An 11,647-nucleotide genomic window follows, 5' to 3' on the forward strand; every position below is an offset into this window, starting at 1 on the left:
TCACGTGTGCGTCTAATGCAGCCCAGCCACTGACTCCCAAGTTAGTCTGTAGTTATATTAATTGGAGGTTGAGCTTGTGCATTGCAGGCAGCCTGAGTAGAAGCTTCATCTTCATCTTCCACCAGGTCTTAAACTGTAAAAATTGAGTAGAATCCAGACAGGCTCGAGTAAGAGCATCCCAATCAATGGGAATCATCTGACTGGAGGTAGCAACATTCTTTAACAGACCCATCATGAAAGGAGAACCTGGTCCATACTGATTGATAGCCTGTTTAAACTCTTTCAGTAATTTAAAGGGAAAAGGCTTAAATGTAGCCCTAACATTCCCCTGTTGACCTGGGGGGTGTATCCTAACAGGGATCTCCAGGCCTCTAAATCACCTTCTCTTCTAGCTTGCTGAATTCCTGCCTGAATAGAACTGAGGGCAGTCGCTTGGGGCGCTGCTCAAACAGTTGCTGGGGAGACTATTTTTCACTCAGTGTCCTCCAGAAAAGAAAGATCCAGAAGGTCAGGCCATTCTTTATCTTCAAGGTATTCAGAGGGTGCCAAGGAGCAGGGACAAGCTTCCCCTTCTTGGGTCTCTTTAAGCGGTTGACAGATCTGTTCTTTTATCTCTTCTGCAACATTATCACACTTCCCCCTCTTCTTTGTCTCCTTCCTCCTCCTCATCAGTGTGAAAAGGTTCCAAGGTGGAATGAATCAGAGACCACACTGACCAGACAGTTATAGGAATATCCTCAGCACCATCCTTATATGCCTTTTTCAGTGCACTGCCTACCTTCTCACAGACCTCTACGTCCATAGTTCCTCGGTTCGGAAACCAGGGGCAATATTTCTCTACCACACTAAAAAGCTGCATAAGTTGGCTAGTGCTAACTTTCACTCCTCCTTTTCTGAGGAGCTGCCAAAGCAGACTCAAATAAGCCTCGTGTCTACTCGACCCTTGTCCCATTGTTACCCTGATGCTTCTGAGCTCCCCTTCTTACTCACCACGGGGATTGCTTAAGAGTACTCGGGTGTCCTCCAGCATAGTTCCACGTTCTCCAACCCGGGTTCGAGCCCCATGTTTGGGCGCCACTTGCTGAGACCAGCTCGGTCATGGAGACCCCAGCCCAGTGGCGCTAGAGGAATAAAGACACAGAAACAGAGAGCAAAGTAGGATCGGGGGGCTAACAGCCTTCAGAGCTGAGAGCCTCAAACAGAGTTTGACCCACCTATGTATTGACAGTAAGCTTGTGATAAACATTGTTTCTGCAGTTTATAGATTAACTGAGCATATTCTTTATGGAGAACAAAGGTTATCTGCAGCAGGAACGTGTCCTTAAGGCACAGATTGTTCATGGCATTGTTTGTGGTTTAGGAATGCCTTGAGCAATTTTCTGCCCTGGGTGGGTCAGGTTTTCCTTGCCTTCATTCCAGTAAACCAGCAACCTCCAGTGTATGCATCATAGCCACCACAAGCATGTCACAGTGCTGCAGAGATCTTGTTTATGGCCAGTTTCTCCTGGCGTGTTTATGGCCAGGCTTGGGGCCTGTTCCAAGCAATCTTCTTTTCTTAGTCTATCATTGCCTGTTTTTTGTATGAAGGTTGGTGTATTTTCTCCTTAAGGCATACAGTACTTTCTTATTACAAGCATTATCAGTCACAATTCACTGGCAGAGTCAGCTGAATCTGGATTACTTGTTGCCATTGTTACGGGATTTTATTTTCATGTTTTGGAATGAATTCAAAGCATGGACTCAATTATTTTTGTATTTTGTAGGCACTAGTAAGATTTGCAATTTCATCTTTTAAAATTTTTATTTCATCTTTCCCAATTTCATCTTAAGTCTGTTTTGGCAAGAGTTGTTTTTATAGGCAGTTTTGTATTTTAAAATTTATACTCAACGTTTATAATATTTTCTGATATTTTAATTATTTGTGGCTTTTGCTGTTACATACCTTTTGCATACCCCTTTTCATTCCTGATATCATTTCCTTGTGCCTTTTCTCCTTTATGAAAAACATTAATATTGCTAGAATTTGCTTAGTTTTGTTAATTCCTTTCAAAATAAACGGGTTTGATTAGTATATTTTTGGTTTGATTTCTGTAGTAAAGTTGTGCTGACATAACAAATTATCATAGGATGACTTAAGCAACAGGAAATTAATTTCCTCAGTGTTATGGAGGCTGTAAATGTTTTCAGGGTGCCAGCATGGTTGGTTTTTGGTGAGGGCATCTTCCTGGCCTGTAGAGTGCTGCTTTCTCATTATTTCTCATTCTGCTGGCTCTCCTTTGGCTGACAGAGCAAACTCTCTCATGTCTCTTCTTTATAAGGTACTAACACTATCATGAGAGCCCATCCTCATGATCTCATCCAACCCTAATTACCTCTAGGTAATTATAGCTAACATATATAGCTGTTATATGCAAATATAAACACCTTAGGAGTTGGGATTCGAAGATATGAACATTGTGGTGGAAGGAGGGTATACACAGTTCAGTCTGTAGTGTTCTGTTTTGTTGGTTTCTATTTTTAATTTTTCCTTCCATTGTAGTACATTATTTCTTCTGACCTTTAGGTTCAGGGCATATATGTGCATGTTTGTAACATGGATAAATTGTATATTGCTGGGGTTTGTGATATGAATGATCTGTCACCCAAGTGGTAAGCATAGTATCCCACAGGTATTTTTTCAACCCTCTCCTCCTCCCCCAGCCTCCCCCCTACCACCCCCAGTAGTCTCCAGTGTCTATTGTTCCCATATTTGTATCTATGTGTACTCGTTTAACTCTCAGTTACAAATGAGAACATGTAGTATTTAGTTTTCTGTTCCTGTGTTAAACTGTTTAGGATGATGGCCTCCAACTTCATCCATGTTGCTGCAGCAGATATGATCTTGTTCTTTTTTATGGCTGTGTAGTATTCCATGGTGTATATGTACTACATTTTCTTTATCCATTCCACTGTTGATTGGCATCTAGGTTGATTCCATGTCTTTGCTATTGTGAATATTGCTGTGATGAATATATGAGTGTATGTGTCTATTTGATAGAAAAATCTATTTTCTTTTGGGTATATACCCAGTAATGGGATTGCTGGTTAGAGTGGTAGCTTTGTTATAAGTTCTTTTGAGAAGTCTCCACACTACTTTCCACAGTACATTTCAACTAACAGTGTATAAATGTTCCCTTTTCTCTGCATCCTTGCCAACATGTTTTTTGACTGTTAAAGAGTAGCCGTTATGACTGGTGTAAGATGGTATCTCATTGTGGTTTTGATTTGCATTTCTCTAATGATTAGTCATGAGCATTTTTTCCTATGTTTATTGGCTGCATGTATGTCTTCTTTTGGAATGTGTTTCAGCATGTGGTGTGGGATAGTGGATACAGGATCTTTTCCCTCCAGAAACATGGCTAATTATTGTAGTACCACATATTGATAAACTGCCCTTGACTCACTGATTTGAAATTCCATGTCTATTAAACTATAAATGCCTATGTATACCTGTATCTGATTCTAGACTCTATGTCAGTAATACATTTATTTATGCCAATATGAAGATCATTATCTTTTCATTGTTTGTGGTCTCCTTAAGAGAATTTTTTCTTTTTTTTGAGACGGAGTCTTGCTCTGTCTCCCAGGCTGGAGTTCAGTGGCACCATCTCGGCTTACTGCAAGCTCTGCTACCCGGGTTCACACCATTCTCCTGCCTCAGCCTCCTGAATAGCTGGGACTACAGGTGCCCGCCACCACTCCCGGCTAATTTTTTTGTATTTTTAGTAGAGATGGGGTTTCACCATGTTAGCCAGGATGGTCTCGATCTCCTGACCTTGTGATCCACCCGCTTTGGCCTCCCAAAGTGCTGGGATTACATGTGTGAGCCACCGCGCCCGGCCAAGGACTTATATCTTAATGAAGAGAAAAGGATAGGGGTTGAGGTACTGAAACATTAATTTTAGGTAAGGGGAGTTGGTCCTCCAAATATATAGTAATTTCAGCCAGGTGGACATGAAAATAAATATCTCAGGCTGGGCATGGTGGCTCATGCCTATAATCTCAGCACATTGGGAGGCTAAGGCAAGCAGATCACTTTGAGTTTAGAAGTTTGAGACCAGCCTGGGCAACATGGTGAAACCCTATCTCCACTAAAAATACAAAAATTAGCCCTGCATGATGATGCACGCCTGTAATTCCAGTTACTTGGGAGGCTGAGGCACAATAATCACTTGAACCCAGGATGCAAAGGTTGCATTGAGCTGAAATTGCACCACTCCAGCTTTGGTGATGGAGTGAGACTCTGTCTCAAAAAAAAGAAAAAAAAAAAAAAAAAAAAAAAAAAAAAAAAAAAGGAATTTATATAAAATCAAAAAAATTTTTTACCAAACTAAAAAAAAAAAAAAAGAAAAAAAAAAAAAAAAAAAAAAAAAAAAGAAATATCTCAGAGTATTTCACAGAGGTCAACACATTTGAAGAGGTGAGGCAACTTTTAAAGCTGTACTGGTCATAGAGCAAAGTGAACATGGAGTCAGACTGCTAGAGTACACATCTTGGTTCTGCCTCTTGCTATGTAAATTTGTAGAAGTTAAATTGCCTCTCTTGCCTCAGTCTGATCTTCTGTGTGAACTGGATGAATTTTATAATAAGCTGCCTGATTTGGTATTGTAAGAATCAAGTAAGTGAATGCATCCACTCAAATATGGTAAGACAAGATTTAGTGGTACTTAGTAAGATTAAATTAGTCCTGGGTAATGATATTTTAAAGAAAATGCATTTGTATGCAAATCTTCTAAATAAAATTTCTAGCAAAATTAATCCAGTTATGAGAAAAAATATTACCCTATGACCAGTTTTACTTTAGGATTGCAAGAATGGCTTATTATCAGGACTGTTTTCAACACAATTAATTACTACAATTGAGAGAGAGGAAAGTATTGTGAAGAAAGATGAAAAATTCCACATCCATTTGGAATTTAAAAAGTAAGTGAGCAAGGAAAAGAAAATGAATCCAGTGTGGAATAGAGAAGTTTATCTACTGATGTGATTTTTTATGTAGGAAATCCTAATGAATCCACTAAACTATTAAAACTGAAAAACAAGTTCAACAAGGTTACAGGTAACAAGATCAACAGAGAAAACTCAGTTGTATTTATGTATACTATCATGGCACAAGCCAAAAATGATACTAAGAAAACAATTCTGGCTGGGCATAGTGGCTCACGCTTGTAATCCCAGCACTTTGGGAGGACGAGGCAGGTGGATTGCTTGAGGTCAGGAGCTTGAGACCAGCCTGGCCAACATGGTGAAACCCCGTCTCTACTAAAAATACAAAAAAAAAAAAAAAAAAAATTAGCTGGGTGTGGTGGCGCGTGCTTGTAGTCCCAGCTACTCAGGAGGCTGAGGCAGGAGAATCACTTGAACCCAGGAGGCGGAGGTTGTAGTGAGCTGAGATGGCACCTTAGAACTCCAGCCTGGGCAACAAGAGTGAAACTTCAACTCCAAAAAAAAAAAAAAAAAGAAAAGAATTCAATTTATTATAGTATTAAAATAATAAAATACTTGGGAATAAATTTGATAAAAGATGTGCGAGACTTACATACTGAATACTACAAAATGTTGATAAAGAAGACCAAAAGTAATGGAAAGTCACCCATGTTCATGGATTAGAATACTTATTATTTTTGAGACGGAGTCTTGCTCTGTTCCCCAAGCTGGAATGCACTGGTACAATCTTGGCTCACGGCAACCTCTGCCTCTGGGTTCAAGCAATTCTCCTGCCTCAGTCTCCCGAGAAGCTGGGATTACAGGCATGTGCCACAATGCCTGACTACTTTTTGTATTTTTAGTAGATATGGGGTTTCACCATGTTGGCCAGGCTGGTCTCGAACTCCTGACCTCAAGTGATCTGCCCACCTTGACCTCTCAAAGTGCTAGGATTATAGGCGTAAGCCACCACATCTGACTAAGAATACTTAATATTATTATTATTATTATTATTATTTTTTTTTTTTTTTTTTGAGACGGAGTCTCACTGTGTTGCCCGGGCTGGAGTGCAGTGGCCGGATCTCAGCTCACTGCAAGCTCCGCCTCCCGGGTTTATGCCATTCTCCTGCCTCAGCCTCCCGAGTAGCTGGGACTACAGGCGCCCGCCACCTCGCCCGGCTAGTTTTTTGTAGTATTTTTTTTAGTAGAGACGGGGCTTCACCGTGTTAGCCAGGATGGTCTCAATCTCCTGACCTCGTGATCCGCCCGTCTTGGCCTCCCAAAGTGCTGGGATTACAGGCTTGAGCCACCGCGCCCGGCCAATATTATTTTTAAGATGGCAGTACTCCCTAAGTTGGTCTATAGATTAAACATAATCCCTATCAAAATTCCAGATGGTGACAGAGTCTTTGGTTTACTCAACTATAGTCAAGTTCCTTAACCTTTTCTTAGGCCCATGTGTACACTTTTGTAAATTGAGTTTTAGCAAGAACCCTGCTAAGTCAGTACAGCAAGAACCTACCACCCTCAGTATCAGATCACCCTTGATAGCTGATCAGGTTACTGGTTCTCTACTATCTACCAATTACAGGCCAAAGTGATCAGACATCATGTTAGGTCAGTTTATCCACCATCCTCCATACCCCTGCTATCCCTCTTAGCAATTTTCCATTCACTGACCTTTACTTTTTAACTTGGCTATAAATTCCGATTTGCTTATGCTACAGTATTCAGAGTTAGCCTACTCTATCACCTCCACTGCAAAATCCTACTGCAGGGTCCCTATACCTAACGTGATAGTACTGAGTAAAGTCTGCCTTACTATGCTTTAACAAGTTCCATTTATTATTATTTTTTTAATTTAGCACTGGCTTCATAGCAGAAATTGACAGGCTCATCATAAAGTTTATATAGAAATGAAAAGAACACCAAATAGCCAAAACAGTCTTGAAAAAGAGGAACACAGTTGAAGGAGTCACACTTTTGGATTTCAAAAAGTGCTACAAAATTGTAGTAATCAAAACAACGTGGCACTGGCTTAAGGATAAACATACAGATTAATGGAATAGAATGGAGAGTCCAGAAGTAAGCCCTCACATGTATGGTCAACGGATCTACAAGGCTGCCAGGGTAATTCAATGAAGAATGAAAAGAATGTTTTCAACAAATGTTTCTGGGAAAAATTGATACCATACTGCAAAAGAATGCATTTGGGCTTTTACTTTACATACATACAAAAGTTAACGAATACCACATTGGGGATTAAGTTAAAAAAAATTAAAATATTTAAAAAACCCACAAAAGTTAGCTGACAATGGATCAAAGACCTAAACATGTAAGACCTACAATAATTCCCAGAAGTTAGGGAGAAAGTGTCATGATACTGGATTTAGTAATGTTTTCTTAGGTGCAGTATCAAAAACATTGTGAACAAAAAATTTTCAACATTAAACTTGTATTTCAGAAGACACTCATCAATATTATGTATTTTAGTATTCTAAAATATTCCATCAAGAAAGAGAAGGAAAACCCATTGAGAGAAAGTATTTGTAAATCATATATATAAGGACCTATCTTCAGAATATAAAGAACTCTTGCAACTCAATGAAAAATTTTTTTTTAAGATGGAGTTTGGCTCTTGTTGCCTAAGCTGGATTGCACTGGCGCCATCTCAGCTCACCGCAACCTCTGCCTCCTGGGTTCAAGCTATTCTCCTGCCTTGGCCTCCTGAATAGCTGAAATTACAGGCATGTGCTACTATGCCTCGCTAATTTTTGTATTTTTAGTAGCGTCACGGTTTCTCCATGTTGGTCAGGCTGGTCTCGAACTCCCAACCTCAGGTGATTTGCCTGCCTCGGCCTCCCAAAGTGCTGGGATTACAGACATGAGCCACTGCACCCGGACTTTTTTTTTTTTTTCAAAACAGAGTCTGGCTCTATCACCCAGACTGGAGTGCAGTGGCAAAATCTTGGCTGACTGCAACCTCTGCCTAACGGGTTCAAGCGATTCTCCTGCCTCAGCCTCCCGAGTAGCTGGGATTACAGGTGTGTGCCACCACGCCTGGGTGATTTTTGTATCTTTTATGATGTTGGCCAGGCTGGTCTTGAACTTCTGGCCTTAAGTGATCTGTCCGCCTCAGCCTCCCAAATTGCTGGGATTACAAGCCACCGCGCCCGGGCAGAAACCAAATTTTAAAAGGGGCAAAGGATTTGAACAGAAATTTCTCCAAAGAAGCATACAAATGGCTAACAAAGCACATTAAATTATGCTCAACATCATTAGTCTTAGGGAAATACAAGTCAAAATCATGAGATCACTTCACACCACTAACACGGTTAACATGAAAAAGACTAAAGTGTTGGCAGGGATGTAGAGAAGTTGGAGTGGTGGAAATGTAAAACAGTTCTGCCCCTTTCAGAAACTGTGTGGCAGCTCTTCAAATTCTTTTTTTTTTTTTTTTTTTTTTTTTTTTTTTTTGAGATGGAGTCTCGCTCTGGCACCCAGGCTGGAGTGCAGTGGCGGGACCTCAGCTCACTGCAAGCCCGCCTCCTGGGGTTACGCCATTCTCCTGCCTCAGCCTCCCGAGTAGCTGGGACTACAGGCGCCCGCCACTTCGCCCGGCTAGTTTTTTGTATTTTTTTAGTAGAGACGGGGTTTCACCGTGTTAGCCAGGATGGTCTCAATCTCCTGACCTTGTGATCCGCCCGTCTCGGCCTCCTAAAGTGCTGGGATTACAGGCTTGAGCCACCGCGCCCGGCCTCAAATTCTTAAATAGATACTTACTGCATGGCTCAGCAATTCCATTCCCAGATATATACTCTAGAGAAATAAAAAGCAGCTGGGCAGGTCACTTGAGCTTAGGAGTTTGAGACCAGCCTGAGCAAAACCCTGTCTCTATAAAAAATAAAAAAATTAGCTGGGTGTGGTGGCTTATGCCTGTGGTCCCAGCTACTCAGGAGGTTGAGGTGGGAGGATTGCTTGAGCCTAGGAAGTAGAGGCTGCAGTGAGCCGTGATCTCTCAAAACAAAAAATAAAAGCCAATATGCACAAAAAGATACATGTGAATTTTCATAGCAGCATTAATCATGATACCCCCAAAGTGGAAACAACTCAAATGTCCATCAACTGAAGACAAATCATATATGGTATATACATAGAATGGAATATCATTCAGCAATAAAATAGAATGATCTAGGCTATAATATAGATGAACCTTGAAAAACAGGCTAAGTGAAAAAAGTTATTCACAAAAGATTGTATGATTTTAGGGCATGGTGGCTCACGCCTATAACCCCAGCACTCTCGGAGGCTGAGGCAGGACTGCTTGAGCCCAGGAGTTCGAGATCAGCCTGTGCAACATAGTGAGACCCTGTCTATACAAAAAGTAAAATTAAAAAATTGTATGATTATATGCATATGAAATGTCTACAAAAGAAAAATCTGTAGTGATAAAGTAGGTTTGTGGTTCCCTGGAGCTTAAAGAGGAGGTAAATGGATTTTCCCATTCAAAGATTTCTTTTAGTGTGATGAAAATGTTCCAAAATTATGTTTGAACAACACTGTGAATGTACTAAAAAATACTGAATTATATAGCTTTAAGTGGGTGAACTGTGTTTGTTACATATGAATTGTATCTCAATAAAGCTGGTCTAAAAACCAAAAGGGAAAATCATGATAATAGCTACATCATTGGGAGCATAAAAATTTAATGTCTATTAAGCATTTAGGGTAGTAAGACATAAAAAACAGCTACCACCAGGTGCGGTGGCTCACGCCAGCACTTTTGGAGGCCGAGGTGGACAGATCACCTGAGGTTAGGAGTTTGAGACCAGCCTGGCTAACATGGTGAAACCCCATCTTTACTAAAAAAAAAAAAATACAAAAATTAGCTGAGTGTGGGCCGGGCGCGGTGGCTCAAGCCTGTAATCCCAGCACTTTGGGAGGCCGAGACGGGCGGATCACGAGGTCAGGAGATCGAGACCATCCTGGCGAACACGGTGAAACCCCGTCTCTACTAAAAAATACAAAAAACTAGCCAGGCGAGGTGGTGGGCGCTTGTAGGCCCAGCTACTTGGGAGGCTAAGGCAGGAGAATGGCGTGAACCCGGGAGGCGGAGCTTGCAGTGAGCCGAGATCCGGCCACTGCACTCCAGCCTGGGCGACAGAGCGAGACTCCGTCTCAGAAAAAAAAAAAAAAAAAAAAAAAGCTGAGTGTGGTGGTGCATGCCTGTAATCTCAGCTACTCGGGAGGCTGAGAAAGGAGAATCCCTAGAACCCAGAAGGTGGATGTTGCAGTGAGCCGAGATTGTACCACTTTATTNAAAAGCTGAGTGTGGTGGTGCATGCCTGTAATCTCAGCTACTCGGGAGGCTGAGAAAGGAGAATCCCTAGAACCCAGAAGGTGGATGTTGCAGTGAGCCGAGATTGTACCACTTTATTCCAGCCTGGGTGACAGAGCAAGACTGTCTCAAAAACAAACAAACAAACAAGCTACCATTATTATTTTTTTACCATGGAATATTATTAGTTGATATAAAACCAGTGGCATGAAAAGATTATGATCTTGATATTGGCATAAGTAAATGTATCATTGGCATAGAGTCTAGAATCAGATACAGGTATACATAGGAATTTATAGTTTAATAGACATGGAATTTCAAATCAGTAAGTCAAGGACAGTTTATCAATATGTGGTACTACAATAATTAGCCATGTTTCTGGAGGGAAAAGATACTGTATTCACTATCCCACACCACATGCTGAAACACATTCCATGAGCATGAAAGATTTCAATGTTTTTAAAGTAATATGCTGCAGAAGAAAATTAGAAAATATATATGTAATCTAGAGTTTATGGAGACATCTTAATGCAAGAGAGGAAACTTAAAAAAAGAAAATCTTTTTTAGATGAAAAATTAACTGCAAAATAGTTATCAATTCAATAGATTCATAATATATTTGATAATGTATATGAACAGTTCTTCATGTTAGTAAAACAGTTTTCAAAATAACTTCATTAACTCCAGAAAGGCCACCCACTACAAACCACAGCAAAAATGATTTCTGGAGAAACTACAATCACTCCTGCAGAAGTGAATGTCTGTTATCAGTGGTATTTTACAACGCAGTATGGGAGGCCCTGGAACTCACGGTAAGATCTCAGAAAACATATTATTCAAAGAAAAAAAAAATCAACATTTACAAAAAGTATCAGCATACTGAAAACACAAAGGAACCAACGATTAGAATTTAGCATGGTGTCCAGATAAATGAAATAAGGGGAAATATTGGCCTGAAGTTGAACTGGGCCCGGCGCCGTGGTGCACGCCTGTAATCCCAGTCTTTTGGGAGGCCGAGGCTGGATGATCGCTTGAGCCCAGGAGTTTGAGATCAGCCTGGGCAACATACCTCATATCTGGGGGAAAAAATTAGCCGGGCGTGGTAGCTTGCGCCTGTAGTCCCAGCTACTTGGGAGGCTGAGGCGGGATGATCGCGTGAGCCCAGGAGTTTCGCCATACAGCACGCCAGCCTGGACTACACAGTGAGACCCTGTCCCTCCCGCCCCCCAAAAAAAAACTAGATTGAATGAATGGAGGAGATAGGCCATATCATGGACTGGCAGGTTTATCAACGGAAGAATCTTTTTTTTTTTTTTTTTGAGGCAGAGTCTCGCTCTTTCCCCC

Source organism: Rhinopithecus bieti, unplaced genomic scaffold, assembly GCF_001698545.2.
Source record: "Rhinopithecus bieti isolate Rb0 unplaced genomic scaffold, ASM169854v2 scaffold_10589, whole genome shotgun sequence".
Taxonomy (NCBI): Eukaryota; Metazoa; Chordata; class Mammalia; order Primates; family Cercopithecidae; genus Rhinopithecus; species Rhinopithecus bieti.